General features: G+C 40.6%; 1 pseudogene; it reads right to left on the reverse strand.

Moving 5' to 3' along the window:
• Positions 1-4,658: 4,658 nt before the first annotated feature.
• LOC102820534 lies at positions 4,659-7,039 on the reverse strand (annotated as a pseudogene).
• Between the last annotated feature and the right edge of the window lie 2,169 nt (positions 7,040-9,208).

A 9,208-nucleotide genomic window follows, 5' to 3' on the forward strand; every position in this document is an offset into this window, starting at 1 on the left:
CACTAAAATTTAAAAGAGTGATAACAATAAATACTGGTAACAATGCAGAGAAACGGGATCACATATACATTGCTGATGGAAATGTAAAACAGCATAGGTATTCCCGGAAAGGTTATAACAATTTCTTACAAAACTAAATATGCACTTATCCTCTGAGCCCAACAACTGCGCTCTTGGGCATTTAGCCTGGAGAAATTAAAACTTACGCTCACAAAAAAATACGTATGCACAAATATTCATAGCAACATTATTTATAATGGCCAAAAAATCTAGGAACAATTTAAATGTCTTTCAGAAAGTGAATAATTTAAAAACTGTATAGTACATCCATACATTAGTACACTAGAAGTACTATTCAGAAACAAAGAGCAATGAACTACTGATACACACAGAACTAGATATTGTGTGTATAAAGAAAAATATTTGAAGTGGAAAAAAAGTCCATCTGAAAGGTTACATGCTGTCTGATTCCACTTATATAAGGTTGATATTGTGCATAGTTGAATCAGTTCTGATCCACAGTGACCCTATATTGTTGCTGTTAGGTACCACTGAGTTGGTCCTGACTCATAACGACCCAAGGGTTTAGGGTTCCCAAGGAATGGCTGGTGAGCTTAAACTGCCGACCTTGCAGTTTAAACCAACCTTGCAGTCCAGCGCATTAACCCACAGCGCCACACCAAGACTCCATATAATAATAACCCTATAAAATGACAAAGTAATAAAAATGGAGAATATATTAGTAGGGTGGTGAGATCGTGGAGGGAGATGGCTGCGTCTAAAAGGTGATACAAGGAACGCTTGTAATGATAGACTCATTCTGCATCTTGCTACAATTGTGATCGCATGAATTTAAATATGATAAATTTGTATAGAGCTAACTACAGCCAGAGTGTTCCTTAGAGGGCAAGATGGCCAGACTTCGTCTCTCATACTTTGGACATATTGTCAGGAGGGACCAGTTGCTGGAGAAGAATATCATGTTTGGTAAGGTGTAAGGTCAGAGAAAAAGAGGAAGACCCCCAGCGAGATGGATTGGCCACGTGGTAGCATCAATGGACTCAAGCGTGGCAACAGTAGTGAGGTTGGCCCAGGATCGGGCAGTGTTTCGTTCCGCTGTGCAAAGGGTTGCTATGAGCCAATACCGACTCAATGGCACCTAACAACAACAACAACTGCATACATACACAGGAGCACTTGAAACACTGGTGAAATCTGAATAAGAACAGTTGATTGTATAAATGTCAATATTCTGGTTGTGATATTGCACTATAGCTACATAAGATAAAACTAGAGGAAGAGTAGATGGGATCTCGGCATTATTTTTGACAATTGCGTGTGAATCTACAATGATCTCAAAACAAAATTTTGCTTAAATGTATATTACATGTCCTCTCTCAAGAAGTTTAGAATGACTATATGGAAAGTGACAGATAAAATCAGAAAAAAATGAGGAAGTAAAAGAGCTGAACAGAAAAGTTCAAAAGGTAGCTAGAGCAGACAAAGTATCATAACGAAATATGCAAAGACTTGGAGTTAGAAAACCTAAAGGGAAGAACATGCTCAGCATTGCTCAAATTGAAAAAAAAAAAAAAAAAAAAAAAACTGAAGAAAAAATTTAAGCCTCGACTTACAAAATTGAAGGACTCCATGGACAAAATATTGACTGATACAGAAAACATCAAAAGAAGATGTAAGGCACAAGAAGAAGCAGGACATAACTAGATCTATGCACACTGATGTTCAGCACAGCACTATTCACAATAGCAAAAGGATGGCGACAACCTAAATGTCCATCAGTGGAACAATGGCTAAACAAACTTCGGTACATACAATGGACTACCATGCAGAGGTGAAGAATCATGATGAATCTGTGAAGCACCTCATAACATGGATGAACCTGGAGGACATTATACTAAGTGAAACAAGTCAATCACAAAAGGACAAATATTGTATGAGACCACTATTATAAAAACTCAAGAAAATATTTTCATACTAAAAGAAGCCTTTGATGGTTACCAGGGACAGGAGGGAAGGGAGAGTAGTTCACTGGCTAGAGGGTAGACACATGCTAACTTGGGTGACGGGGAGGGCAATATGCAAGAAGAGGGTGTTGACAGAAGAATGATGAAAATAGGTGAAGACAAACTCAACCTTGGAACAGCAGTGTTCTATGGGTAGATACATGGCAGACACAGGCTAAATGGGTATCAGAGGAAGAGTGGGATATATATGGTGGTGGTGGAGGTGGTGGTGTTGGTGTACCACCAACTGGTTCTGATTCATAAAAACCTTGTGTAGGGTTTCCAAGGCTATAAATCTTTCTAGGAGCAGAAAGCCTCATCTTTCTCCTGCGGAGCAACGGTAGATTTGAACTTCTGATCTTGCAGATAGCAGCCCAGCTCATAATCCACTACACTACCATGGCCCCTTGGGATATATGTACATACTTTTATATCCCACAAATATATTAGTTTGAAATAAATATTTGTACATGGGTAACCACAGGGAGGAAGCTGGACAACAGTTGTTGCGTGGGAAGGGATTGCAATAAGGAGGTGAAACAAAGTGTCTGATTTGTTGAATGTAAAACTGATGATCTTGTCCGTAAACCTTCACTCAACTCACAATAAAAATTTAAAAAGCACTTGGAAGTAGGAACTTAAACAGATACTTGTACATCCATGTTCATAGCAGATTATTCACAATGGCAAAAGGGAGGAAACAACTCAGATGTCTATCAACAGATGAATGGATAAACAAAATGTGATATATACATGCAATTAAAATTACTCAGCCACATAAAGAAATGAAATTCTCATATACGCTATGCCAGTAAGGATCTATCTTGGGGGGAAAGCATGCTAAAAAAAAATAATAATCTGGAAACAAAATGACAAATACTGTGTGATCCCACATATCTGAAATATCTAGAATAGGTAAACACACAAAGACAGAAAGCAGAGGTTACCAAGTCTGAAGTAATGGGAGTTGGGGAGCTATTGCTTAAGAAGCACTGAGTTCCTATTTGGATTGGTAAAAAACTTTTGGAAATAGTAATAGTTTACATGGTAAACTATTGCAATTTATCATAATAGTTTTGTTGTTGTTGTTAAGTGCCATGGAGTCAGTTCTGACCGATAGGGTTTCTGAGGAGCAGCTGGTAAGCTTGAATCACTGACCCTGCAGTTCAAACGGCTTTGCAGTCAGACACATTAACCCACAACACCACACATGGTAGTAAATGTAATTTTAAAAAGAAGATGCAAGGAATACACAGAGTCACTGTACTAAAAACAAATGGTCACAGCGTTCAACCACACCAAGAGGTAGCATAGGATCAAGAACCAATGGTACTGAAGGAGGAAGTCCAAGCTACACTGAAGGCATAGGCAGAAAAACAAGGCTCCAAGAATTGAGAGAATACAAGTTGAAATCTTTCAACAAAATGAGCCACCTAAGAATTCATAAAAGGAGCTCTGGTAGCATAGTGGTTACGAGTCAGGCTGCGAACCTTAAGGTCAGCAGTTCAAAACTACCAGCTGTTCCATAGGAGAAAGATGAGGCTTTCTGCTCCCATAAAGATTTATAGCCTCAGAAACCCTGAACAGGGTCGCTATGAGTCAGAACGGACTCCACGGCACATAATCACCACCAAGAATTCGTAAAACAGAGGTGCTTGTTCATATATGCCAAGAAATTTGGAGGACAACTATCTGGTCAACTAACTGATTGGAAGAGATATATATTTGTGCCCATTCAAAAGAAAAGTAACCCAACAGAACACAGATATCATCGAACAATGTCATTACTGTCACATGCCAGTTAATTTTTGCTGAAGGGAATTTAAAAATGATTGCAACAGTACATTGGCAGGGAACTGTCAGAAATCCAAGCTGGATTTAGAGGAGAACGTGGAACCAGAGATATCATTGCTGACATCAGATGGATTGTGGCTGAAAGCAGAGAATACCAGAAAGATGTTTACCTGTGCTTTATTGACTATGCAAAGACCTTTGATTGTGTGGACCATGACAAGCTATGTATGGCTGACACTGTGAAGAATGGGTATTCCCAAACACTTTATTGTATTCATGAGGAACCATGCATAGACCAAGAGACAGTAATTCCAACAGAGAAAGGGGATACTGAATGGTTTAAAATCAGGAAAGTTGTGTGTCAGGGTTGTATTCTTTCACCATACTTATTCAATCTGTATGATGAATAATCTGAGAACCTGGATTTTATAAAGAAGAATACTCTGATAGGATTAGAGGAAGACTGATTAATAATCTGTGATATGCAGATGATGCAATCTTGCTTGCTGATGTGAAAAGGACTTAAAATATTTACTGATGAAGATCAAAGACAACAGCCTTCAGTATGGATTGCACCTCAGTGTAAATAAAATGAAAATCCTCACACTAGACCTATAAATAGCATCATGATAAATGGAGATAAGATCAAAGATGTCAAAGACTTCATTTTTCTTGGATTCACAACCAATACTCATGCAAGCAGCAGTGAAGAAATCAGACAACATATTGCATTAGGCAAATCTGCTGCACAAGACCTCTTTAAAGTGTTCAAGAGCAAAGATATCATTATTTTTTTTTTTTAGAAGATTCCATGGTTTAATATTTAAAATTTGCCAGCTTTCAGTGGACTCTCCACCTTGGTAGCCGAAAGCATATAAAGATATAACAGGACAAAGGAGCTTGTTTGACAAAAGCAAGCTGGCAGGTGACGGCTACGTATTTAATGTATCTTGGTTTAGGAAAACGAGAATATCGATTAGCGGCCAAACAATCCCCAGAATGAAAATTGCCATTCAGAGTCTGCACAATCTCTTTTCTTCGTGTTAGTGGTCTTGGAATGCTTGTCTTGGCCTGAAAGTTTTGAGGCTCTAGTCAGGGGTTGTTTATTTGTTTTTGTTTGAAAGAGCTAGAAGGGGGGCGGAGTTTAGACACTTTGAGATTAGGATTATTTGCAAGATTTGTTTGACTGGATGTTAGCTGAAAATTTGATGGATTGCATGGTGTGGTTATCAGCGACTTCTTACAAGTGGCAGTCTTACTTGGAGACGATTCAGAGACTGGAGGAGGTACCAAAGAATTCAAAATGGATGGCTTTAGAAGTTGCAAGGCCTTAGGCTGGGACACAGAGCCCACAGGAAAAGACTGATTTCTTACAACTCTGTTAGTCTGGTTGGCTGTACTTGACTGGGGAAGTGTTTGCACAGAAGTAGGTACAAATTGCATGTCATTAATGTTATTATTTGCCAAATGGTAAGGCTCTGAAGCATTCATGGTTGTGCTCTGGTTTGCTTCAGAGGGTGCACTTTTACTAGTGAATTGTGGGCTTGACGAAAAAGGCAGTTCATCCAGACCAGACTTGCTTTCTTGTTGCCAGGCATGTGTGAAGCTTTCGTCCAGATGTGCATCTCCCTGATGTGTGCCCTGGGGAGCACGTTCACTGTGGCTTTATTAGTTTTCCCTGGGCGTGCTCTGTGGATCTGGGAAGGCTGCTGGAAGGCGGTAGTACTTGAGGTGAAATTCTTCTCCAAAGTGTTTGGGTATATTTATCAGCATATGTGCATTTTTCCTCTTTAGATTTTTGGTGGCAATTACACCGGGTTGCGAGCTGATGTTCTAATAGTTGGATTTTTTTCATCCTTTTTCTTTATCTCCTCATTAAGTTGTTTAATTTCATTTAATAAATCTTCATTCTTATACACCTGATCGCTGTCATCTGGTTCTGGACTAGATGGTAATGACAGCTGATCATCATGCAATGAACCACTTCCATCGTGCTGATGCAACAGACGTTTCAGTTTCCGTAACTGACTTTTTACGGCAGTGCAATCCTAGACCATGTGCCAGAGGGTCCTTTCATCCAGTATCACAATATTTTCTGGAACATCTACAAACATCTTCTGAGCCTGGAAAAAGGGCGTCCCTCCATAGCCTTCAAAATGACTCAAAGGGGATTCTCTATAAGGAGACCCTCTGCTCAGGTAACTTTTTCCATGATGGTGATAGTGGTCAGGATGGCTGAGGTGGTAGTGCTCCTGGGCACTCCACCTCTGGGGTGGCCTTTTCCAAAATCCTTCCTGAGACTGCCCAACATTTCTGTCTGATCGGTTAAAGCGGTTCATATTGTCACACTCCACATTCTCAATAGATGTATCCTCAGGCAGATCCACATCAAGCATAAGGTCGTCATCCTCAAGGTCACACGATTCAGGATTATTCAGAATATCTATGCTGTTCATCTCAGAGGACTCATAGCTCCCAACCGGATGCACATTTCCAATAGGCTCCAAGCCCTCTTCGTCCCATATGTATGTTCCATCAGAGCTATCAGATGGAGAAAGTTCAAAGGAAGAACCAGCTCTGTAATCTGTATCTGGTGAAATCAAGTTAGTCCCAGAAGTATGATTTGTACATTCACTCCTGTCAGTTACATTTATATCTATCCATTAATCAGTTTTACTGAAAGATTTTTCGTTTTCCGTAGGAGAATCAAATGTATCCTTGGATGGTACATTTTCATGCTTTTCTTCTTTTAGAGAAATTTCTTCTGGAGTTATTTGAGTCCTGTTAGAGTCTTCAATATCTATAAAATCATCACTGAAGTCTTCACTTAAATCATTCTTATCAGAAGATGACAAAGAAGACAAGGAAATATCATCCACATCATCAGTCAGATATCTGATCTTAGCATCATTCTTCATTGTCTGATCATTTTCTGCTCTATAACCATCATTTTCAATTAGTTCTTGGTCCTTATTAGTAGCTCTATCATTAGCAAAAACTGTAGCATGTTCCTCTACACACTTGTCAGCAGGTAAATTTTTATTACTGTCAACTGTGACACTCCCAGCAAATGGCGGTCTTCTGGATTTCAGTAACGAGGGATGAACCATCCTATAACCCAAAGTGGAAGTTACACCAGGGCCATTCGGTAAAACCAACTTCTCTCCAACAGCAGGATAAGATCTGTTAAATCCATATCCTAAATGTGCGTTCCAACTCATAGTGACCCTATATAGGGTTTCTGAGATTGTAAATCTTTATGGGAGCAGAAAGCCTCATCTTTCTCCTTTGGAACTTCTGGTAGTTTTGAACTGCTGACCTTGAGGTTAGCAGCCCGACTTGTAACCCCTACATTACCAGAGATCTTTACAGGGTTATTACAAGTCAGAAATGACTCAATGGCCATGGGTTAAATTTCAAATGGAAAGGACAGAGGTTGTTGACTTGTGTTTTCTCTATGAAGTAAAGTCACCTCTTGGGACTAAAGAGATACAATTGGGTCAGGGTTTGAGGAAAGGGATAATAACACCTATGCCATAGGAAAAAGAGTAGTTTAAGGATTTGTAAAAGGATTGTGGATTAGCATAAGGATGGAAGCTGGTTGCTGTTGAGATAGTTCCAACTCTTAGCGAACCATAAGTTTTTTTTTTGTTTTAGTTTTGGTTTTATTTATTTATTTTAAGTTTCTATTATGAATTGGGTGATAGTTCACATGGGAGAACATCAGCTTTACATTCATCCTATCGTATTGTGTTTCATTGTAAGGATTACAATCCCCTCCATGCATCATCATTCAACAGCATTTGCTTCCATCCCCTCAGGTTTTTGTTTTTGTTTTTGATGTACACCAAAGCACTCAGGAATATACAACCAAAGGGCACACCCCGCAAGCCCGCTCCCCGACCATCAGCATGCAGCCCCTCTCCCTCCCTGAGTCCAGGGTCCCCAGCCACTCCATCTCTCCACGTCATCATCTCTGCCTCCATCTCTGGTGTCACTGCTTCTCTGGATAGGGTCCCACATTCCACTCTTCTCCCTTGATGGTCCCAGGGTCCTCCACTCCTGGACTGCAAGATCAACCACTCCCCTCTTTTTGTTACAAAACATCTACCTTTACATTTGCAACACTCACAATCAGTCCTGATAGCAATTATTTACTATTGAGCCACAAGAGTCTTATCCCCATCTCCTTCACCAGCCCTGTCCAGACAGGTTGGAAACCACTCAGTGGAGATTCTACCTTCCCCCATACCCTCTGAAACTAAGCATGTAAGCCAGTCACTTCCTGCCTTTGTAGTCCCCCCATTTTGGGTAGCCAATGTCTGAGTTGCCCATCTCTGTCAACCCTGTATACTGAGGAGGTGGGAATAATCCTCACTATAAAGATTCATTCCCTCTTTTGAGTTACTACATCCATAAGTATAGTGAAGCATAAGTTTTTGTAGGCTATAAACTTCCTGTGAAAGCCCCCTAGTGGCATTGTTTTGAAATCCTTGAGTACTAACCAAAGGAGTTCTCAGTTCAAACCCACCAGCCACTAATGGAAGGAAGATATGGCAATCTGCTTTCATAAAGATTTACAGCCTTGGAAACCCCATGGGGCAGTTCTACTCTGTTCTAGGGTTACTATGGGTTGGAATCAAATCAACAGCAATGGATTTGGTTTGGGTTTAATCTTCACAGGAGCACCCAAACTCAACCACAGGACCATCAGGGCTCCTTATGGTGTTAGTGAAGAACACTGAGTACACCATGGACTTCCAGAACAATGAACAAATCTGTCTTTGAAGATGTACAACCAGAATGTACTTTCGACATATCATCCTTCAGGAAGACCCAATCCCAGGAGAAAGATGTCACGTTTGGTAGAGAGGAAGACCCGCAATGGGATGGACTGACACAGTGACCGGAAATTGGGCCTCAAGCACAGCATCAGTTGTGAGGATGGTGCAGGACCAGGTAGCATGTCGCTCTGTTGTATGTAAGATGCTATGAGTAGGAGCCAACTTGATAACCCTTAATAAGAGCCCAAGGATGGAAACCAAGGGTTTTCCATGAAGCCAAACTTTTTGGTGCTGGGGTTTCTTTCTGGTCATTCTGAACAGTCTGGCAGTAGGAACTGAGAAAGTGGCTGGACAGAAGGGCAGAGGTGTGCAAAAATTGGATCACTGGTCATTTGACTGACCATGGACTCCCACCTGTGGGAAAAGGTAAAGTCAAGAGGAGTGAAGGGACCAGTGGGCATGATGAGGTTGAAAAATAGGTGAAGTGGGAATGAAGGTGTGGAAGAGGTGGAAAGATAGGGAGTTCTGGTGTGCAGCTGTAGGATAAGCACTGGCCTGCAAGTGGTGGTTCAAACCTCGGAAACGCTACACAGGGTCACTATGAGT

This window comes from Chrysochloris asiatica, unplaced genomic scaffold (genome assembly GCF_000296735.1).
Source record: "Chrysochloris asiatica unplaced genomic scaffold, ChrAsi1.0 scaffold00102, whole genome shotgun sequence".
Classification (NCBI taxonomy): Eukaryota; Metazoa; Chordata; class Mammalia; order Afrosoricida; family Chrysochloridae; genus Chrysochloris; species Chrysochloris asiatica.